The sequence below is a fragment of the Dendropsophus ebraccatus genome, chromosome 4 (genome assembly GCF_027789765.1).
Source record: "Dendropsophus ebraccatus isolate aDenEbr1 chromosome 4, aDenEbr1.pat, whole genome shotgun sequence".
Taxonomy (NCBI): domain Eukaryota; kingdom Metazoa; phylum Chordata; class Amphibia; order Anura; family Hylidae; genus Dendropsophus; species Dendropsophus ebraccatus.
The window spans coordinates 34,683,894-34,707,408 of record NC_091457.1 but is presented as its reverse complement, the minus strand read 5'-3'; the positions used below and the strand labels follow the sequence as shown (position 1 = coordinate 34,707,408).

General features: G+C 47.6%; 1 long non-coding RNA gene across 1 annotated transcript in view; it reads left to right on the top strand.

Moving 5' to 3' along the window:
* The first annotated feature begins 6,583 nt into the window (after positions 1-6,583).
* LOC138788044 (uncharacterized) overlaps positions 6,584-23,515 on the top strand; it is a 71,710-nt gene continuing 54,778 nt past the window's right edge. Inside the window, exons 1-2 of the long non-coding RNA XR_011362548.1 lie at positions 6,584-6,647; positions 10,933-11,026. This is a non-coding gene — a long non-coding RNA (uncharacterized lncRNA). The remainder of the gene's footprint in view (positions 6,648-10,932; positions 11,027-23,515) is intronic.

The following is a 23,515-nucleotide window of genomic DNA, read 5'->3' as shown; positions in this document are numbered from 1 at the left end:
CGCAGCAGATTTCATTTAAATAACTGAACACAGCATCAAATCTGCACCATCAAATCTGCTGCGGATCCTGTAGGTGTGAACGCACCCTAAGCAAGGTTTACCCATCCCATCTGAGTATGGCTTTGAAGCTTGACTTTCCTACAAAGACATGCACTCCTAACTGTATTACCTTATGTTATGGTGATTTATCAGTTGAAATGGATGCAAAATGAAGTGCTGCCTCTTCATGGGTGAAAGCTGCACCAGGATTCTCGAGTATAAATGCCAAATGTTCTGAAACTTGGGAAATATACAAACAGTATGCATCTTGTGATGTTTAGAACTTTCTTTTGGCAGGCAGTTGTGTTCCTATGAGGGCTGAATACAATGGGCTGATACATAACTTAGAGGGCTTTTAAAGTTGGGGTTGATCACAATTGCCCCAAATTATTTTTTGCCACTCATAGTTCATAGTGTATACCAGATACAAGTAGCAGCAAGACTGTGGGTCCAATGACCTAAACTAAAAGCAACTATGCCCATCCCTTATGCTGCTGCCAGTTCATGACAGTAACCGCACTGGCATATTTCTGCTTATCTGAAACTTATCTGATCCCAACATGCAATAGCATTTATTTAAATATAGTATGGATATATTTCTCACCCATTCATATACATCAAGAAAGAATTTAATGGTCAGCCCTCCCATTTACAAAGAAAACTTAATTTTGCATAAATTCTATGGCAAAACTATCTAATATACACATTACCCATAACCCAGTTTATTCCAACTTCTATAGGGGCCACAGCACGTCAAATCCTCCTGCACTATATGGTACTATAATGCCAACCAAGATGAAGCACAAGAGCATACCTTTCCAGTGCTGCTAACACATAATAGCAAGATGCCCAGACATCATACCATTTGGTGATGACCAATCTTACTTGTAAAAGTTCCTGATAAGCCAGGACAGGAAACTTGGCTATGTCTCTGAACACCATTTCCGAGCATGGAGAGACCACAAAAAGACAAGAAATTGCATGATTATGGTAAACTGTTAAGTTGGTTGTTATGTATAAAGTAATTATCAATATGGTGTAGCTTGTGCTGAACAGAAACTAAAATTATAGAAACCTGAAAAATTAAGGTGGCAGTGGCAAGCATACGGGGATGATTTCCAACATTAAAAAAAACTTTTTTTTTTTTTTTTTTTTTTAAAACATAGCACCTGTCCTCATACATATGTAACGGCGCTGCAATACTGAGGACTTGTCCTGCCATTGGCAAAAATTCTAAATAGAAAAATATTCTTGCTGCCAGTTACAATAAAAAGCTAAACATGAAGCTGGAGATCATGATATGTTCCTTTTTTAGCTTTAGAAAAAATAAGGGCCGACTGTGGCAATGTATGGTAACACTACATGCACAGTAGTTGGCAAAAAAATATTGATGTGTGTAAATCATGCAAGTTTGTCAACCTTTTAATAGACTTATCTGCTAAAGATGCTGCTGACTTTAGTAGTGTCACTTGACATCTCCTTCACTGACGGAATGTATCCTGATCAGTAACCTGTCTGAGGAAACGAAACCAAAGAAATCTTTCAGAGAGCTAAGAGTCTCATTAATGGACATTCAACCTTGGAACATAAACTACTGAGAAATGTTAATCCAAGACCTGCATGTTTTGGTCATATTACCAAATGTAACCAACATGTAGTGGACTTGGCATCCCCAGGAAGGTAGGACCAGGATTGCTTGGAACCAATATGACCTACACCATGTTCACTTCACTCCTGTCTGAAAAATATCATTTTCACCAAACCTTTAAAGAAAGAGACATTGATACAATACATTCATTTATTTTTATATTTAATATATCACTTGTCAAGTGTTCATGACACAACATACATTAAATTTACAACATTTATACCATGGAAACACCTTACTTGAATACACAGGATTATGAAAGTGTTTTCTTAAGGTCAGTCAACAGTAACATCAAAAAAGACACCCTAGGAGGAAGTGTAAAAAATACATCCACATAGGTTAATTATAACTCTAAGCATTGATACTAAATCAGTGGTTAGTCAGTCTGTACTAATTTAATGGCAACTTAATATACTTGATATTTAATTTAGATGGTCATGTGTCTAGTTTGACAAAAGGGAGAATGGACTATAGGCATCAAAATGGGGCATTAGGATATGGTTTAGAAAATGGATTGATTCCACATTAGCTAGTGGGTAGAGATTGTTGAAGAGTCAAGTAAATGTGAAGCTGCTCACAGCAACCAGCTAAATACATTTAGAAACAAGAGGCATTGCCTCTATCCTACTACAGGTCACATTGTTGGGACAGGGAGGGGGAAGGACAATACTTCATACCAACGTATGCTTACCAGGTAGAAGATGCTTGATTATCTCGACAGCCTAAAACTTTGGATGGATCTCCTGCTTACCCATTATCTATGACAGGCCACATATGGGTGAAGTATCTTCCCAGATGTGAATTCATGTTAGAGAAGCTACATACTGGTTAAAAGTAAAGGGGAAAAAAAATCTGTTCGGGTTTGCCTGTACAGGTGTCTGAAGCTTAGAGGCGCTAGTAGGCAAGGATCACGATAACAGGGCTCTGACAGCATCCTAAAGAACAAAAATTTAATTAACAAGAGTAACACAAATTTGAGTTGTGGTATCAGGCTTCATTCACAACTGCTTCATAGTTTCCAGATATAATACAAAACCCAGCACTATTTTATCAGGTAAATTATAATGACATTATGGAAATGGTACAGACACTATCAAAGTCCATCAGTGTCACTAAGTTATTTGAGGCCACCTTTACTTTTTTCAGCTTCAGACCAGATACAAGCACAGATGTGAATGAAACCTAAATCAACATAATTATTAAACTAGAAACGGCAAAAGCAAATACACATTAGGTTAACAAATAAACTTCCATTACATAATGAAACTTGAAAATTTAAATGCTTTGCTTAAATGTAACCTTCTCATGGTGTTACAGATTCCCGGACATGACACCACATGTCTTAACATTTATCCAATCAGTCCCAAATGGAAAAACGTGTTGGGTGTTTAATGTGATACTTAGCCCGCTAACATGGTAGCTGGGGTTGAGAGGCCATGTGGGGTAGGGGAGTCTGGTACAAACGAGTCTCTGGATGCTCATAATTGAAGTCGGCCACTTCAAGTGCCACCATACCAACACTGGCACAGTGCAGTCTTATCGTCCTTTCACGTTACAGATGAACTCAAAACAAAGTCTTTATATGCTGATGATCTTTTCCATCGATGCTTCTCTGTAGTATGCTGTAAGAAGTCTTCAGTGCAAATAAATGTGATACATTTTCATTTCTCAGCTATAAAAAGTGCTTCAGCCTCCCAAAGGTCAAATTTGACAAATGTTTTTGAACTTCTAAAATACCATTTTACCATGAATTTGATTAAAAACAAAACACTTTGTATAAATGTTACAAAGTTGGAATGCTCTAAAGAAATCCAGGTGTTAGGCTTTGTTCCCACAGAGCAAAACTAGCGGAATTCTGCGGCGGAATGCAGTTAGCCTCCCTCTCATAATGGGAGTCTATGGGAGGCATGTGCTCCTGCTCTGTCTGGGCTGAAGAACGAACATGTTCATTCTTCAGCGCGGACAGAGCAGGAGCGCACGCCTCCCATAGACTCCCATTATGAGAGGGAGGCTAATGGCATTCCGCGGTGGACAATTCAGCTAGTTTTGCTCAGTGGGAACGAAGCCTTAAGCTGATAAGGAAAAGAAGTGTAACTTTGTTTAGTGTATTCTGCATTTCCATTCCTGCTTACAAGTCAGACAGACTGCACAGCAAGATGCCTTCTTCCCCTGCTGCACAACTGATATGCTTGGCTCCAGGCTGGCAGCAGAGCAGAGGGGGCAGGACAGTGCAGCTTGGCCTGCCTCTCCAACCATTTAGCTGACACAAAAGTGTGGCGGGATGCAAGTATAGAAATGCTTAATGCAGTAAAAGGTACAATCCTGATAATTTTGTGTCCTAACTGCTGAACATTGCAGCTTTGTTTAATATACTGAGCAAACAGCCTCCCTCTAATAGTTTTTTTTTTTTTACAAGTTAAAATGTAAAGTGAATGAAGAGAAAGGGAAATCTGAATGTCAAGATTAGGGCTCCACTGGGACTGGATCATTATTTCTACGACTCCTCCTCCTTTAACCGCACACCCCCATTTCTGTGTTTGTGTGCATAGTTGAGTTGCTTGGCCTTTTTCCCACGCTGAGGACATGGTTTTCTTCCCTCAATACTCCCATGAAGACCACTCCTGGCCAGACTTCTCCTAACAGTAGATGGGTGTACCTGGGTGCCACTGGTTTCTGCCAGTTCTGTGCTGATGGCCCTGCTGGACATCTTAGGGTTTTGAAGGGAAGTAAGCATGATGTGTATCTGATCTGCTGCACTAAGTTTCCTTGGCCGACCACTGCGCCTAAGGTCCTCAACGTTTCCCATTTCTTTGTGTTTCTTTAAAAGAGCCTGAACAGCACATCTTGAAACCCCAGTCTGCTTTGATATCTTTGTCTGGGAGAGACCTTGCTGATGCAGAATAACTATCTTGTCTCTCGTTTCTATGCTCAGTCTTGCCATGTTGTGTGACCTGTGACATAAAACCTCACCTTGGCAGCAGTTTGGCAGTTCCTCAATCTGTTTTAAGCCTCTTAAAGCTGTTTCTGTTAATGACTTTCAACCTACATATGAAAATGATATCATCACCTGTTATAATCAGTAACTTTAACACCTGACTATAAGCCCTGGCTGTGTAAGTAACTAGAATTGCTGTTTTGAAGGTTGGTCACACTAAATATGTTAAGAATTCTCTTCTGTTCATTCACCTTGCATTGTTAATAAATTAACGCTACTATTTTTTTTAAGGTAATCTTAAAGTAAATGTACCATCAGGCTCAGACAGAATCCCTGGAGGCGAGCCAACCCACCCCTAAAGGGAGAAAAACCCTGCCCCTCTATGACGCAGCTCCATTAGAATCAAGAGCTGCATCATAGAGGGAGTTTCCTGCCACTGGGGGTGGGTCGGCCCACCTTCAGTGCTTCAGCCTAGGCCTGATGGTACAATCATTTTAACCTTTTGAAAAAAAATGTACACCAACTACTCACCTCTTGTTCTGTGTTTACATCAACTGTTCCCCCTTGCCCATTCTTGCCTACCATACCCCACTATCCCTTCAGTGAAGATCTGACCAAAAGAGTAAAGAGGAATGAACACATTCTGACACTAGGGGCAGAGCTCAGCTTATAAACAGAGATAAAAGGGTGCTCCAGCAGGGGGCAGTAGAGAACCATTAAGGGGAAGAAAAGCTACAGCTCTTTCATATTCATAGTAAAAACTACTCACCCAATTGGGGTGGGGGCATGACAAACCCCAGAAATAGATGTTAGCAGCCCGTAACATACGGCATAAATAACTGCGTCACAACCGTTAGCCCCGCCACTACTAGACAGACGGTCAGCGGCCATAACCATATATGGATAGCTCAAACAGCTGCGCCACTGATATAAGCCCCGCCCACCGAAACTAAGTCTGCTGCCTACGTCACACCACGCCCACGACCAGGAGGTCGGCGGCCATCTTTTACTAGCAAAACAGCTTACCCGTCCTATGACTACGAGAACGGCGGCCATGTTAATGACTAGGCAACCTCTTTATTTTGCCGCTTTTCCCAACCATACACTGGCCGTAACCGAGCGAACAGTTACAGCTTACACAATAAGGGCCAAAACCATCGACAATCCCGTCAAGGCAAAATACAATAAAATTACTGACTATAACCTCCCCCGGGACCCCTGCACACTGAGCACCTTAAACTAACTTAATATCCCTACATAACTTACGTGTCCCACTAAACGCTATAAGTACAGAGTATAAACCTGACCCCGCCTCATAGTATGGTAAAATGGTATCTTACAATTTATTAATGTCAAAGGGAACAAATACCTTACGCAGATTAAACGGAAGCCTTTAAAATAGCTGAGAAGTGCACATAAATAAAACAAAGGGTGTAAAGTAGAAGAACGCCGTCTGCTCTCCGCGCCGTCTCTTCCTCACGTCGTCCAGCGAAGCACTGAGCAGCGCGAGTAGGGGGCGGATACTTATAAACTCTTGATGTGACGTCATGAAAACTGTGACCTATCCAGTATCCCTCCGCCGTAAAGTTCCGCGGGGAAGGTTATCTAGTCCCTCGTTTACGGCACTATGTACTTTAGAGGGGGCTCGTATTAGGAAAGTTAATGTAATTTTATGAAAATAAACATTTTCTGTTAAAAGCCTGGCTATTATTTGTGACGTGAAACTACACCGCGGTCTAGATATACATAAACCGAGGGTGAAATATACTTTCTCTATATACAGTCTCTTTATCGACAGCATCGGTCATATTTAAGTGAGATACTAAAAAAACAAGAAAGGGTTATTTGCAAGCGAGACAAGCGCCATTTACAGATGACTCAGGCAACTTAAAATGGCGCTTGGCCTCAGCGCAGTGATACACATACTCATGAGAGAAGCACGTCTGTATGTAGTCCCGTCTTACAGCCAGTTCAGACCGGTTGGAAACTGGTGAATACCTGACTCAATTATAAACTGCGCATGAAGTGAGGAGGACTAAGTAACCATGGGGATGCTGACACGTACATAGAGGAAACAGTGGCTGCTATCCCTATAGACTGTATGGTTATGTCATATTTGGTCAGGGTTTTTAGTCAAAATTAGGAGTGGGTCTAAAACACAAAAATGGTGGAAACCTTCCCATTGTTATTTGATTCAGTGTTGGTTCCACTCCGGATTTTGGCAAAAAATACTGACCAAACCACCACATGTGAACACCATCCTCTGCTTTGTCACCACAACAGTTTGGGTTTTTAGTCCAAATGGCCACACAGAAAAAAAAACGGGAAACATAGCCTGCCTGCGGGTACGTTCAAATGTACGGGATCCGCAGTAGAGCTGATACTTCAGATATCAATGTAACTAAATAACAGCACAGCATCAAATCTGCTGCATGTGTGAATGCACCTCTAGGCAGGTTCAATCTATATTGTTTATACTAATGAAAGGAGTGAAAACACATACATTGAACTGCATGGTAAAGATGGAGGCTGGTGTACGCCACACAGCAGAATCCATTTCCCATTGATTTACGCTGACAGCTAGAGATGAGCAAATGTACAGTAGGAACAAAGCAAAGCGCTTTGTTCCTATCTACATTCGGCTCACCAGGCTGAGGGCTTTGAGGTCTGGTCTGCTCCGCTCCTCCCCAGGTGCTGGGAAAAGATGGATCCAGTCCTGGGAAAACATCCCAGGACCGGATCCATCTTTTCCCAGGACCCATGGAGGAGTAGCACAGAGCAGACCTCAAACCCCCCGCAGCCTGGTGAACCGAATGTAGATAGGAACAAAGCGCTTTGCTTCGTTCCTACTGTACATTTGCTCATCTCTACTTACAGCTACACTTTTATAAACAGAAAAATAATATAATGAAATGGAAACAGTTAAACAGAAACTGCAGTGTGAACCCAGGGGTACTTCCATTTCATGAAGATAAACAAACGATCTTTTCCAGCTCGCTAAAATTCAATCCTTTATTTGTATCATTTTTAAAAGGTAGACAGTAATAGTTATCACTGTGGAATGAAAAGTGATTGTTTCCCACCCTATGATAGGTGACGGCCTGTGAGTCTCAAATGACCCAACAAAACAGAGCCATGATTAAAGTGACTGTACCACCAGGCCCAGGCAGAAGCACTGAGGGCGGGCCACCCTTAGTGGGAGGAAACTCCAGCCCCTCTATGATAGGGTTCCATTGATTCTAATGGAGTCACATCATGGAGGGGCTGGGTTTTCTTCCCACTAAGGGTGGGTCAGCCCGCCTCCAGTGCTTCTGCCTGTGCCTGGTGGTACAGTCACTTTAAAGGGAACCTGTCACCCCCCGTGCCGGGGTGACAGGCTCCCGACCCCGTTAGAGCCCCCTATACTCACCTAATCCCACCGGGTCCCGCTTCTGGAGGTGGTCGGGTGAAGAAGATCTCAGCCGCTGCAGCCCGGCGCGCGCGCTGAGAGATGAGTCCAACACCCATAGAGAATGACAGGAGAGTCCAGCGCTCCGTCACCCGACCACCTCCAGAAGCGGGACCCGAGGGGATTAGGTAAGTATAGGGGGCTCTAACGGGGGGTCGGGAGCCTGTCACTCCGGCACGGGGGGTGACAGGTTCCCTTTAAGGGCGAGTGAGCCCAGAACGCGTCGGAATTTTTAGCGAGCTGGAGAGAATCGTTTGTTTATCTTCACTACTGGTTGCCCTTGGGTCCAGGGACTACTGTAACGCGCTGCCAAGAGTGGCATACAGCCAGAAAAACACTACACCTTATTCAAAAGGGATCTAAGCTGAGTGCTGACCACCTTCTGCTTCTTGGTCGTACTTCCATTTCAGCCTGTTATCCCCTCTTTATGCTGAATGTCAAGATTAGGGCTTCATTGGGGTCAGATAATTACTTCTATGACGCCTTCTTTATTAGTGCACCCCAGTTTGTGTGTTTATGTGCATAGTTGAGTTGCTTGGCCTTCCATGAAGACCACTCCTGGCCAGACTTCTAACAGTAGATGGGTGTACCTTAGTAAAACTGGTTTCTTCTGCCAGTTCTAAGGTCCTCAACGTTTTACATTTCTTTGTGCTTCTTTAAAAGAGCCTGAACAGCACATATCGAAACCCCAGTCTGCTTTGATGTCTGGGAGAGACCTTGCTGATGAATAAACTATCTTGTCTCTTGTTTCTATGCTCAGTCTTGCCATGTTGTATGACAAAAAAAGAAATATTTTGTTCACACCTGAAGTTACGCTGGTTTCACACATCAGTTTTCTGTTTTTTTAACCCCTTTAGGACCGGGCAAATTTTGGGTTTAAGGGGTTAATGACACGCGGCAGCGCGATCGTTGCAGCGTGTCATTACCAGTGAGGTCCCGGCTGCTCACTGCAGCCGGCCCCCACCTCCTATGAAGCGCGCTCCGCTCCGGAGCACGCTTCATAGCCGGAGAAACACCCAGGACGTAGAGTTACGTCATGGGTCGTCTGGGGACAGACTTCCATGACGTAACCCTACGTCCAGGGTCGTCTAGGGGTTAAAGGGGTTATCCAGTGCTACAAAAACATGGCCACTTTTCCCCCTACTGTTGGGGGGGGGATGTTACACCGTTTGCCCTATGGTAAAACTGACGTTATCGCTGTTCCTTAAGGCCCCATTCACACGTCCGTGTCAGTTTTTACTGTCAGGAAATCCTGATCAGGAGGCCTTAAATGTCATCAGGAAAGTATCAGGATTTCCTGACAGTAATCCGTTTTTACCTTCAGGAAACCATCAGGAAAAACCTTCAGGATTTCCTGATGAGAAGAAAAATAGAACATGTATTTCTGCAAACTGGATGGTCACAGCTTGCAGAATTACAACTCCCATCATGCTTGGCTGACAGGTCTTGATGGAAGTTGTACTTCTGCAGTCTGTGGTCACCCAGGTTGCAGTACATGATGGGAGTTGTACTTCTGCAACCTGGATGGCCACAGGCTGCAGAGGTACAACTCCCATCATGGCCTGTCAGCAAGGCATGGTGGGAGTTGTACTTCTGCAACCTGGATGGCCACAGGCTGCAGAAGTACAACTCCCATCATGACCTGTCAGCAAGGCATGGTGGGAGTTGTACTTCTGCACCCTGGATGGCCACAGGCTGCAGAACTACAACTCCCACCATGGCCTGTCAGCAAGGCATGGGGGGAGTTGTACTTCTGCAACCTGGATGGCCACAGGCTGCAGAACTACAACTCCCATCATGGCCTGTCAGCAAGGCATGGTGGGAGTTGTACTTCTGCAACCTGGATGGCCACAGGCTGCAGAACTACAACTCCCATCATGGCCTGTCAGCAAGGCATGGTGGGAGTTGTACTTCTGCAACCTGGATGGCCACAGGCTGCAGAAGTACAACTTCCATCATGACTTGTCAGCAGGGGCATAGTGGGAGTTGTACTTCTGCAACCTGGATGGCCACAGGCTGCAGAGGTACAACTCCCATCATGGCCTGTTTTAATCTCACCTGTCCTGGTCTCCTGGCCGCCGGGGGTGGGGGGGTGGGGGTGCCGCGAGTGGCCGTGGGAAGGGGGCGGGGGGAGGGTTCGGGGGTGCCGCGAGTGGCCGTGGGGGCGCGGGGGTACCGCGAGTGGCCGCGGGGGGGGGGGGGGGTGCGGGGGTGCTGCGAGTGGCGGCGGGGGAGGGGGGGTGCGACGGTGCTGCGAGTGGCCGTGGGGGGGGGGCCGCGAGTGGCCGCGGGGGTGCCGCGAGGGGGTGCGTGAGTGACGCGAGTGGCCGCCGGGGGTACCTGCAGAAAAGGATGCGGACGAAGAGGCAGCAGGAGGCCGGGGCAGAGGCGGAAGGTGAGTGGAACTCCGGACGCTTTCCTGATGTGCATCAGAAAAGCGTCCGGGGCCCGGGCGCTCCCATAGACTCCTATGGGGGCGTCCGGGCTGGATTTCCGGACGAAAATAGGACCGGTTCTAAAAAATCCGGTCCTATTTTCCGGAACGGACACCCTTCCGGAAAATTCCGGAAGGGTGTCCGTGTCCAATGAAAGTCTATGCGTCCGGAAATCCGGGTGGTTTTTCCGGACGTGTGAAGGGGGCCTAAGTCGTTTTGATTACAGTTGCAACATGTAAAACTTTTATTTTATTTGATGGTTTTTAAAAAGTAAAACTTTTTTAAAATTGCTCTATTACCATTGTTATAATGCTTGTTATAATTGTTATAATGTAATAATTGATGTAATGTGATAATTGTTATAATGACTTGTTGGTCTATGGGGCCTGAGGGACTTCTAACACAACTACACTAATCTATCATATAGATCATAATCGCGGCAGTTCAGAGCGGGGTCGTCGTGGCAGCGGCTTCAGACAGCGGAGCACACAGCAACAGGACACCGGGGGGAGCACGAAGAGGTAAGCTCTTTATAATATTCTCCAACAGGGCAGCATTATATATAAAATTTCCTTTATGCTGGATAACCCCTTTAAGGGTGGGTTCATACTGAGGAATTCTCGCAGATAATGTCCGCGGAATTCCACAGTATGTCCGGGCGCCTTTCCGTTGGCTCCATAGACACCATTCTATGGGCCAGCGTATTCTGCTATCCGCCGAAACAAGTGACATGTCACTTCTTTCGGCGGATAGCGGAATACGCCGTCCCATAGAATGGTGTTTATGGAGCCGGCGGAAAGGTGTGCGGCCAGCCAACGGAATTCCGCAGAGTTTATCCGCAAGAATTCCTCAGTATGAACCCATCCTAACAATTTACATAGACAATCTAATGTTATCAGTTTAACCCCTACACGACCCTGGACGTAGGGTTACGTCATGGAAGTCTGTCCCCAGACGACCCTGGACGTAACCCTACGTCCTGGGTGTTTCTCCGGCTATGAAGCACGCTCCGCTCCGCTCATAGGAGGTGGGGGCCGGCTGCAGTCAGCAGCCGGGACCTCACCGGTAATGACACGCTGTAGCGATCGCGCTGCCGCGTGTCATTAGCCCCTTAAACGCCGGCGCGACCACAGCGTTTAAGGGTAAGTGACAGGGGGAGTCCCCTGTCACTTACCGATCGGGACCCCCGCAGTGTGACTGCGGGGGTCCCGATCGTTGAAACGGACCACCGGAGGTCTCTCACCTGCCTCCGTGCGGTCCGATCGGCGATCTGCTACACTAAGCCTGCACAGTCAGGCTCACTTAACAGATCGCCGATAACACTGATCAATGCTATGCCTATGGCATAGCAATGGTCAGTGTAAAAATCAAAGTACTGTATGTAAAAGTCCCCCAAAGGGACTTCAAATGTGTAAAAAAAAAGTTCAAAACACAATTACACTACCCCAAAACCCCTCCCCCAATAAAAGTTGAAATCACCCCCCTGTCCCATTATATAAATAAAACATATAAAAATAAATAAACATATAATATACCGTAGCGTGCGTAATTGTCCGATCTATTAAAATATAACAAGCGTCATTGCGAACGGCGTACACGAAAAGAGGGGAAAAAGTGTGCAGATTACCGATTTTATGTTACATTATATATAAAAAAAAAATCAATAAAAAGTGATCAAAACGTCCGATCTTCACAAATATGGTATTAATAAAAACTAGAGATCATGGCGGAAAAAATTACACCCCATACAGCCCCGTAGGTGAAAAAAAACCAAACGTTATAAGTGTCACAATAGGCCCATTTTATTAATATTTAATTGCCAAAAAAAAAAGGATTTCATAAAAAAAATACATATATAACATTAGAGAATCTGTGTAACCTGCATATGGTTGTGTTCGGACTGACCTATAGAGTAATGGTATCATGTCGCTGTTACCATATAGTGCATTACGTAGACACAGGAACCCCCCAAACGTTACCATATTGCATTCTTTTTTACGATTTCACCTATTTATATCTTCATAAATAATATATTTGGAATTCCATCATACATGTTATGGTAAAATGAAAGACGCCATTACAAAGTACAACTATTCCTGTAACAAACAAGCACTTACATGGCTTGTAGATAGAAAACTGAGAGTGCTAGAGCTCTAAGAAGGGGAGGAGGGAAAAACGAAAACACTAAGATCAAAATTTGCGCGGTCCACTGGGTCATTTTGGGCCTGGTCCTCAAAGGGTTAATGTTTTCTCAGCAGTTTTCTGGGATCTCCCACTGGGGAACCAAGGATCTAACATGTTTAATTTCTACCTGATGAATGCTATTGCAGTTGAATTAAACAGAAACCTAAATCATACCACCATCTTTACCATAAGGTGGCACACAGAGGCACATGAAGTGGCTACAACACTGTAGTACACAGCCACAGTAAGTGCTTGTGTCTATATACAAGGTCAGTACACATGGCTATGACATGTGCAGAATTCCTTAAAATGTAAAAATGAAGAACACACAACTGAGTCAGACATGTTATTACCATAAAAAACATAATGTACACATAATACTATTGTTCTTATTGTTTAATCAACAATGGCATGACAGGAATTACATTTTTCATGTCCTAAACCTTTGTGTCACATCCTATTACTCACTATTATACTGTTGTAAACTACTACCTATAGCAATCAAGCACAGCTCAACTTTAATTTCACCAGAGCTGAAAGCTGAGCTGTGATTGGTTGCTATGGGAAGCTTACACCAGTCTCTATTATAAATACTTTGATAAATCTGAGGATTAAAAAAAAAAAAAAAAAAACTTTTTTAATTCTTTCAGTAAACATGCAACCCAAATATCAGTGGTGTAGCTATAGGGGTTTGAAAGGGATGCAGCTACGGCAGAGCACATAAATCAAGGGGGCCTGGAGACCCCCTCACCTCTTTAACAAAGACCTGCGCCCATTTTTAGGTGAATAATTGGATTTTTTTGGTCCTATTTATGTACCGCCCAGCCCAGTACGCCCCCTCCCCTCCCGTCCAGCCCACTCTGCATATTCATATATGCCTAGTAGTGGGTCTTGTAACAGTGTGTGTAGATCTGGTGTCCTTACAAGCATTCTATCCCCAACCCAGCGTGCCCGTCATCTGCCATCTCACCTCCAAGGATCTGTGCTGCCACAGAGGGGTCTGATGAGGCGTGTAATTCCAACCGAACACGGAAGAATCTTATTCAAGTGTTCGGTCGGGATTACAGGCCTCATCAGACCCCTCTGCGGCAGAAAAGATCCGGGAGGTAAGGTGGCATATGACAGGGACTCTGGGCTGGGGATCGAATGCCTGTAAGGACACCCGATCCACATGCGCCGTTACAAGACCCACTACTATGCATATATGAGTATGTATAGTGGGCGGAGCAGGCTGGGAGGGAGGGGGTGCAGGGGGCAGACTGGGCAGGAGGGAGTGGTGCTGCTGGACCCAGGCGACGCCCCAAATGCTCTCAAAGGGGTAGTGCGGCGCTAAACATTTATCCACAAAATGTTATGCTCAGCCAATCGCGGCTGAGCAGCTGATGATGCAGCAGAGGGGAGCCGGCATGAGGGACGGCTGAAGTGGTTCAGCCAGCCTCCCGAAGATTTCGTCATTGTCACAAGATGGTGGCCGGGGTCGACACGAATGCGGTGAGTATAATGCACCACAGTTCCGGGGTGGGGGGACACGGGGAAGGGGGCCATTCACATACATACCATACATTGCAAAGTTGTATAACTTTGTAATGTGTGTTATTTTGTGAATAAATGTTTAGCGCCGCACTACCCCTTTAAGCCCCAAATTTGCAGAAGAAGAATGCAGAGGCGCGTTTCTAACATCAATCAACTCCTAAGGTAAAGGACTTCTGTGGCATATTAGCAGGTTCTCTTGGCAGAACCTGCTGATAGTGCCGCTTTAAGTCCTTGGGCTGCCATAAAAATGTTGTTATTGTTAATTTTGAGATTGGCTTCCCTTGTCACATTGCAGGGTAGTAAATACAACCCCTGAACCACTAATGATGCAGCTTTAACTTTTTAAGTTTGGACAGCTAAACAGTTGATATCAGAGATTGCTCTAAGTTGGTTATTATTGGAGACTGTCATGGCAGCTGCATACATCCTTCAACACTGTCAGGACAATGCATATATGTCCTTTTGCTTGAAGGGATTAAAGAGGCAGCAAACTCAGCCGAAATGCAAAAAAAAGGCTTGAAAAGCAGCTGACATTTTCTGATGGTTTTAGCCTGGAAAAAAAATGAAAATAAAATTTGAGGTTGAACCTTAAAATCTGTGTAGGAACATATTCTGTACTTTAGGGACTTGATTATGAGAATCACCAAACATTTTTATAGCATTGTTTTGCTAATCTTAGCCTAAGACATACATTAATAAAGCTTTGTAATGAATGACACTGCAAGTTTATTTCAAAGATCTGCTCTCATGGATCCATGCATTATAAATGTAATTTCTTTGTTGCAAGCTTAAGCCAAGTGAAAGCAACAAGGATAAAAATCTGTTCATCAGAATTGTAATTGTTGGGTGTGCATGCAGACAGCTGGATTTGGCACAGTTTATCCCTGCAATGCAGAATTCTCTGTTAACTGGAAATTTCCAGAGGCACGATGAACATGTTTCTGCAGCAGAAAGAAACCACACCTTCTAATATAGTGGACTGTTTTTTTCTTTTATTTTTTAATGTAGACAAAATTTTCAATCTTACTGTTTAGATATTATATGTTAAGGCCAGGCCTGTATTTAGAGTTCATGCTGCCCTAGGCACCTTGCTTGCTGAGGCGCCCCCCCCCCCCCCCCCGGCACTGGCTGGTTACATGCATGGTATATACCCTGGCACTTGGGTGTCGCTCTGCTTGATGCCCGCTATTCTCATCAAACAGACGTGATGGAGGAAGGAAGGAGGCCGGGGACGTCTTAGTTCGGGGGCCGCTTCTGTCCAGTGTCGGACTGGGGCACCTGGGGCCCACCAATATAGAACCAGTGAGACACGACATGCTGACCCGCTCCTTTCCTGAATTCATCTGTATTTGTGACAAATCCCTACATTTATACAGCTCTCCGGCTATGCTGGGAGTTGTAGTCTCTGAGAGGACAACCCTGTAATAAATCACTGTGTGCAGAGGCTCCTGGTGGCTGCAATCTGTGGGTGACAACCATCAGCCCTGAAGATCCAGCAATACATCTGTCTACGCTGTACTACAACTCCCAGCATACTCTGAGGGCTGCAGACTGTCAGTACATGCTGGGAGTTGTAGTTCCTGTAGCTGTTGTAGTTGGGTCCTATACACTGGAAGCTTTGTGGGAGATCAGAATACATAGATCTGTGGAGGCTCAGTGCAGGGAAGTGACCCCAGAACATCACTAAGATATAGGGGGAGATGTTTTTGTTCTATCCCCTATTAGTGATGTTCTGGGGTCACTTCCCTGCACTGAACCCCCACAGATCTATGTATTCTTATATGCCACAAAGCATCCAGTGTATGATGCACCTAGGACCCAACTACAACAGCTGCAGGCACTACAACTCCCAGCATACTCTGAGGGCTGCAGACTGTCGGTACATGCTGGGAGTTGTAGTGCCTGCAGCTGTTGTAGTTGGGTCCTAGGTGCATTATACACTGGATGCTGTGTGGCATATAATAATACAGAGATCTGTGGGGGCTCAGTGCAGGGAAGTGACCCCAGAATATCACTAATATGGTAGGGGGAGATGTTTTTGTTCTATCCCCAATTAGTGATGTTCTGGGGTCACTTCCCTGCACTGAGCCCCCACTGATCTATATATTCTTATATGCCACATAGGGCCCAACTACAACAGCTGCAGGCACTACAACTCCCAGCATGTACTGACAGTCTGCAGCCCTCAGCATATGCTGGGATTTGTAGTGTCTGCAGCTGTTGTAGTTTGATTCTAGTTTAAAAGTTTGCGCTAGTGTACTGTAGTGTACGCGGGGCTGTGTCAGTACACTACCGCAAACCATACACTGACCCATTTAGACCCCAATGGTACACAGGCTCTGCACACTATAGAAGTGATTACAGTGCAGTTACTTATGACTCACAGGTGACGTCTTCTCCCATTGCCGTTGCTCACTTTTTGCTTTCTTCTCCATCTGGCAGCCATCATGAAGACTTCTCTGACTACAACTCGTCTGCAGGCGGGCAGCTGGGGGTGACTGGGGAAGGGAGGCAGCTGGGGGGGGCTGAGGAAGGGAGGCAGCTGGGGGGTGGGGCTGAGGAAGGGAGGCAGCTGGGGGGGGCTGAGGAAGGGAGGCAGCTGGGGGTGACTGGGGAAGGGAGGCAGATGGGGGTGACTGGGGAAGGGAGGCAGCTGGGGGTGACTGGGGAAGGGAGGCAGCTGGGGGTGACTGGGGAAGGGAGGCAGATGGGGGTGACTGGGGAAGGGAGGCAGCTGGGGGTGACTGGGGAAGGGAGGCAGATGGGGGTGACTGGGGAAGGGAGGCAGCTGGGGGGGCTGAGGAAGGGAGGCAGCTGGGGGTGACTGGGGAAGGGAGGCAGATGGGGGTGACTGAGGAAGGGAGGCAGCTGGGGGGGCTGAGGAAGGGAGGCAGCTGGGGGTGACTGAGGAAGGGAGGCAGCTGGGGGTGACTGGGGAAGGGAGGCAGCTGGGGGTGACTGGGGAAGGGAGGCAGCTGGGGGTGACTGGGGAAGGGAGGCAGCTGGGGGTGACTGGGGAAGGGAGGCAGCTGGGGGTGACTGGGGAAGGGAGGCAGCTGGGGGTGACTGGGGAAGGGAGGCAGCTGGGGGTGACTGGGGAAGGGAGGCAGATGGGGGTGACTGGGGAAGGGAGGCAGCTGGGGGTGACTGGGGAAGGGAGGCAGATGGGGGTGACTGGGGAAGGGAGGCAGCTGGGGGAGCCAGGGAGAGCAGCTGGGGGGGGACTGGGGAAGGGAGGCAGCTGGGGGGGGCTGGGGAAGGGAGGCAGCTGGGGGTGACTGGGGAAGGGAGGCAGCTGGGGTGACTGGGGAAGGGAGGCAGCTGGGGGGGGCTGGGGAAGGGAGGCAGCTGGGGGTGACTGGGGAAGGGAGGCAGCTGGGGTGACTGGGGAAGGGAGGCAGCTGGGGGTGACAGGGGAAGGGAGGCAGCTGGGGGGGGGCTGAGGAAGGGAGGCAGCTGGGGGGGGACTGGGGAAGGGAGGCAGATGGGGGGGACTGGGGAAGGGAGGCAGCTGGGGGAGACAGGGGGGAAAAGCTGGGGTGACAGGGGGGGAGCAGCTGGGGTGACGGAAAGGGGAGCAGCTGGGGGTGGCAGGGGCAGGGCGAGAATCTGGGGAGGCAGGGGGAGCCGCTGGGGTGGCAGGGAGAGGATGGGGGCAGCTGGGGTGGCAGGGGAGAAGCTGGGGGGACAAGGGGAGAAGAGGGAGCAACTGGGAAGCAGAGGAGCAGCTGGGGGCACAGGCAGGGGGAGCAGATGGGGGCAGGGGGAGCAGATGGGGGGCACAGGCAGGGGGAGCAGATGGGGGCAGGGGGAGCAGATGGGGGGCACAGGCAGGGGGAGCAGATTGGGGCAGGGGGAGCAGATGGGGGGCACAGGCAGGGGGAGCAGATGGGGGCAGGGGGAGCAGATGGGGGGCACAGGCAGGGGGAGCAGATGGGGGGCACAGGCAGGGGGAGCAGATGGGGGCAGGGGGAGGAAGAGGGAACAGCCGGGGGCAGAGGCAGACCGGTCAGGTCCCCCCAAAGCAGCTTCGTGGCGTCCGGGGTGAGCTCCTTCCGGCACACGCTGCTTCTATCTCAGGCCGGCAGCTCACCCCTGCAGCCCCGCAGTGCCCGAACTTCTTCCTGCTGCAGCGCTCGTGACGTCATCGCACCGAGCAGGAAGAAGTTCGGGCACTGCGGGGCTGCACGGGTGAGCTGCCGGCCTGAAATAGAAGCAGCGTGTGCCGGAAGGAGCTCACCCCGGATGCCCCGGGGCTGCTCAACGGTGGCGGCGGCAGCGGCGGTGTGCCCCCCCGGCCGCGGACAAGGCACCCGCGGTCCGGTACCTAGGGCGGCGGGGGTTAAAAATATTTTTTTTATAAAAAAAAATATATTTTGATCCCTGTAGGTGCCGCCCCCTGCAGGGCGCCGCCCTAGGCACCGGACCACGGGTGCCTAGTGGCAAATACGGCCCTGGTTAAGGCTGAGGGCCAACAACTGAGACTCCACCCTTCCTGAGAGTGAAGCAGTTGCAGCACTTAGGAAGCCAAAGCCAGGAATGGATTTGAAAAGAGGTGAAATCTCAGTCTTTCCTTTATTGTTTATAGTCTGTTCCTTTATGACTTGTTTATAGTCTGTTCCTTTATGACTTGTTTATAGTCTGTTCCTGGCTTTTGGCTAGCACAATTACTTACCCCTTTACCAATTTTGCACAGCTGTGTTCCCAGCCACCTGGATGTTCAGGGAGCCTCATTCTTTCAAACAGAGCTGTACTGCAATTCTCTGCACAGCTACTGGTCGGGGGCATAGCCATGCAGCAAAAAACAGTAAAGACCTGTTCACACTGAGCAAAAGTGATAGAATTTCAAGTGAAGCCCGCGCCGCAGATGCCACTTGAGATTCTGTCTGTCCCATTAATTAAAAAAAAAGTCTTCTGCTCTCTGCCCAAAGAATTCACATGTAAATTCTTTAGGCAGAGAATGGAGGCGCATGAGAAATCCCATTGAAACAATGGGACATGTGGAATTCCAAGTGCCATCCGTGGCGTGGGCTCCACTTGAAATTCCAACAACTTTAACAGGCTCTAAGGCTGGGGTTACACAGCGATTCCTGGTCATATGACCAGAAGCCTCCATGTCATGCAATCCCTTTACTCATGAACAGATGGATTTTTTAGCTACTGCTAGTGAACAGTGCAACCAGGAATCACCATGTGGCCCCTGCCTAAAGGGGACACAGCTCTAGATTAATGCCATGGCTCCTTCATTTAACGGAAACTGCAGATATTGGAGAAACCGCTGACCCTGACAGTTAACCCCTTCACTGGTAGAATAAAACATGACTACAGTATTGTACAAGGGAGAGAATAGTGGTGAGGTACGGGTTGCCTCCCCAGTCTGCTCGAGTAACTTCCCCTCACTTTAAAGGAGTTATTCACCAAAGAGCTAAAAATAAAATGCTAGCTGATCTTACTCACCAAGCCCCCCCCCCCACCCCCACCCCCTGCGAGAATGCCGTAGTCTGAACCCACCCAAAGGGAGAAGGAAAGAGGGAGCAGCACGTTGTCAGAGTGGACATTAGAGAAAATGAATTTAGACATCCAGAGCGGGTAAATATGAGGGGAAAAAACAAAACAAAACAGGGAAAGGGTGCAGGATTAGGGTGGTTATTGGGAAGAATATTGTTTTTTATTACCCGGATAACCCATTTAAGGCTGGAAACACACACTGTAGATGGATGCCTGGCTTTGGTAATCCCTTGTCAAGTCGCAATACTCGCAACTGGGTTAGACTTTGATGCAGAAGGGGTCACCCTGGTATTTACCCATTTGTGTCCCAATACTCGTAACTTAGAGGGACTTAGGGGCTATGTTTCAGGGTGGTTTGGTGATCCCCCCCACTGGGAGGCACCCCTGGGCAACAGGTTTCCTTCCCTTGAGGTATTTATATTCCTGTATTTTGAGGCTCGCAACTGAGGCTCCACAGACCCCTTTTATGCATATGGAAACACACACTGCAACTTTTTGCAAAACTCCCACTGCAGTTTTTGTGCCAAAACCAGAAGTGGATTCAAATTAGGGCTGGGCGGTATACCGTCAAAATACCGATACCGTCTCTGGCGTCGGTTAACCGACCTCAACTTTGCCAGGACGGTATCTGCGGTATTTTTACTATTTTCCTACCTGAGCCCTAAGCGCTGCACAGGCCGGAGGAAGCCTCCTATGTGCAGTCTGTGCAGGGATGCACATAGGAGACCAGCACCGTGTGTCAGAGCGCCCCTGCCATCCTCCCCCGTCCGGCATATCACAGCGGTCTTCCCGGCACAGCAGAGCGGCCCCCACCCGCCCGACACGGCAGAGCAGCCGCCCGCCCGGCATATCGGTCATCCACTTGCCCGACACAGGTATCAGCCCTCCGCCCACCGGTCATCCACTCACCCCACATGGCAGAGCAGCCCCCGGCCGGCCGGCACAGCGGGTTCCCACTCACCCCACATGGCAGAGCAGCCCCCGGCCGGCCGGCACAGCGGGTCCCCACTCACCCCACATGGCAGAGCAGCCCCCGGCTGGCACAGTTGACCCCAACTCGCCCGCCACAGCAGAGCAGACCCCAGTCGTCCGCTGTGGCCCTTCATGTCCCGTGGATACCACACGGAGCGCTGCGCGACTCAGCCCGGTCCCATAGTCCACACCGCACACGTGTTCTGCCCTCCCTACATGATCAGATCCTTGTCTGTTCCTAGCTTGTTTAGTGCCAGTAGAGCCATCCTGCCCCAGTCTAGCTCACAGAGCATTGTCTACACTGGATACAAACAGCCTGGACACCAGACTGATACATTGTTCATAGCTAGTCCTGCTCTCAGCTGTATCCAGTGTAGACAATGCTCTGTGAGCTCTACAGACTGATACATTGTACATAGCTAGTCTTGCTCTGTATCCAGTGTAGACAATGCTCTGTGAGCTCCAGACTGATACATTGTACATGGCTAGTCCTGCTCTCAGCTGTATCCAGTGTAGACAATGCTCTGTGAGCTCCAGACTGATACATTGTACGTAGCTAGTCCTGCTCCCAGCTGTATGCAGTGTAGACAATGCTCTGTGAGCTCCAGACTGATACATTGTACATAGCTAGTCCTGCTCTGTATCCAGTGTAGACAATGCTCTGTGAGCCCCAGACTGATACATTGTACATAGCTAGTCCTGCTCTCAGCTGTATCCAGTGTAGACAATGCTCTGTGAGCTCCAGACTGATACATTGTACATAGCTAGTCCTGCGCTCAGCTGTATCCAGTGTAGACAATGCTGTGTGAGCTCCAGACTGATACATTGTACACAGCTAGTCCTGCTCTGTATCCAGTGTAGACAATGCTCTGTGAGCCCCAGACTGATACATTGTACATAGCTAGTCCTGCTCCCAGCTGTATACAGTGTAGACAATGCTCTGCGAGCTCCAGCCTGATACATTGTACATAGCTAGTCCTGCTCTCAGCTGTATCCAGTGTAGACAATGCTCTGTGAGCTCCAGACTGATACATTGTACATAGCTAGTCCTGCTCCCAGCTGTATCCAGTGTAGACAATGCTCTGTGAGCTCCAGACTGATACATTGTACATAGCTAGTCCTGCTCCCAGCTGTATACAGTGTAGACAATGCTCTGTGAGCTCCAGACTGATACATTGTACATAGCTAGTCCTGCTCCCAGCTGTATACAGTGTAGACAATGCTCTGTGAGCTCCAGACTGATACATTGTACATAGCTAGTCCTGCTCCCAGCTGTATCCAGTGTAGACAATGCTCTGTGAGCTCCAGACTGATACATTGTACACAGCTAGTCCTGCTCTCAGCTGTATTCAGTGTAGACAATGCTCTGTGAGCTCCAGACTGATACATTGTACATGGCTAGTCCTGCGCTCAGCTGTATCCAGTGTAGACAATGCTCTGTATACCTGTGTATACACGTCCTGTATTGTGTACATAGCTATATACGTCTGTGTACACATTCTGTAGTGGCTGTATACCTGTATATACACATCCTGTAGTGGCTGTATACCTGTCTATACATGTTCTGTAGTGTGTACATAGCCTTGGTTGCTGCTCAGTTAATTTTTATTATTTTTTTTTACGTTATTGAAACTAAATATTGCGTTTGGCACAACCAAGTGGGTGTGGCTTGTAAAAGGGGCGTGTCATAATTATCGCTCAATTATCGTTACCGCAGTTATATGTACGATAAACCGCGATATAGATTTAGGCCATTATCGCCCAGCCCTAATTCAAATGGGATGAAAAATACAACCCGGGGCCCGGAGAGAGGCTGAGTCTCGAGGAGGGGTGAGTTTTCGGGGGAGATTTATGAAGGGGTGTAAATATACACCTGGTGTAAATTGCCCATAGCTACCAATCACAGCTCTTCTTATATTTTACCAGAGCTGAAAGCTGAGCTGTGATTGGTTGCTGGGGGCAGTTTACACCAGGTGTATATTTACACCCTTTCATAAATCTCCCCCTTCATGTTTGTTCAACCCCCGCCTGCCTGCTGATTTTAGTCTTTGTGGGACTTCTTCTTTAAAATCTTTGAAAAATGCCAGCGGACAGATGTTAGCTGAAAGTCAATGAAAGTTTGTGATAAGCCTTACACACTTGGCATCTTTTCAAATCCATTCCTGGCTTTGGCTGAAATAATCTGTCAGATAATCTGTCAGACATCTTTTAGTGTAATAGGGCCTTTAGGATAGATTTATACATACAGTATTGCAGTAGATTTCACACTGCGAGTTTCCCCAGCGATACGCTGTACTGTTATGGCATATGGTTCTGCATGGTTCTTTCATCCCACTGCCTATTTAACCCATCAGTTGCTGGGCTTTAAACAAGCTAATACTTTACCTGCCCACACTCCCGTCTGCTTCTCCAGCTCCCACTTCACTGACATGCTGCTCAGCCAATCAATGGCTGCGAATGGGACAGTGCACTGATCCGCTGATTTCAGGATTTTTGTGAGTTTTGCAGCGAAATCCACTGCTATACTCTGTGCTGTTGTGGCCTATGGCTCTGCATTCTCACAGCAGATTTTCATTCCACTGCAAAAATGCTGGGCCATAGGCCACAACAGTACAGAGTGTCGAACCGGATTTCACTGCAAAATTTGCTGCGATACTGTATATGTAAATCTACCTTTAGGGTGTGTTCACACGTACAGGATCTGCAGCAGATTTGAAGTAAGGGCCCTATTCCACCGGCCGATTATCGTTCAGATTATCGTTAAATCGTTCGAATCTAAACGATAATCGTTCGGTTGAAATGCAGTAACGATT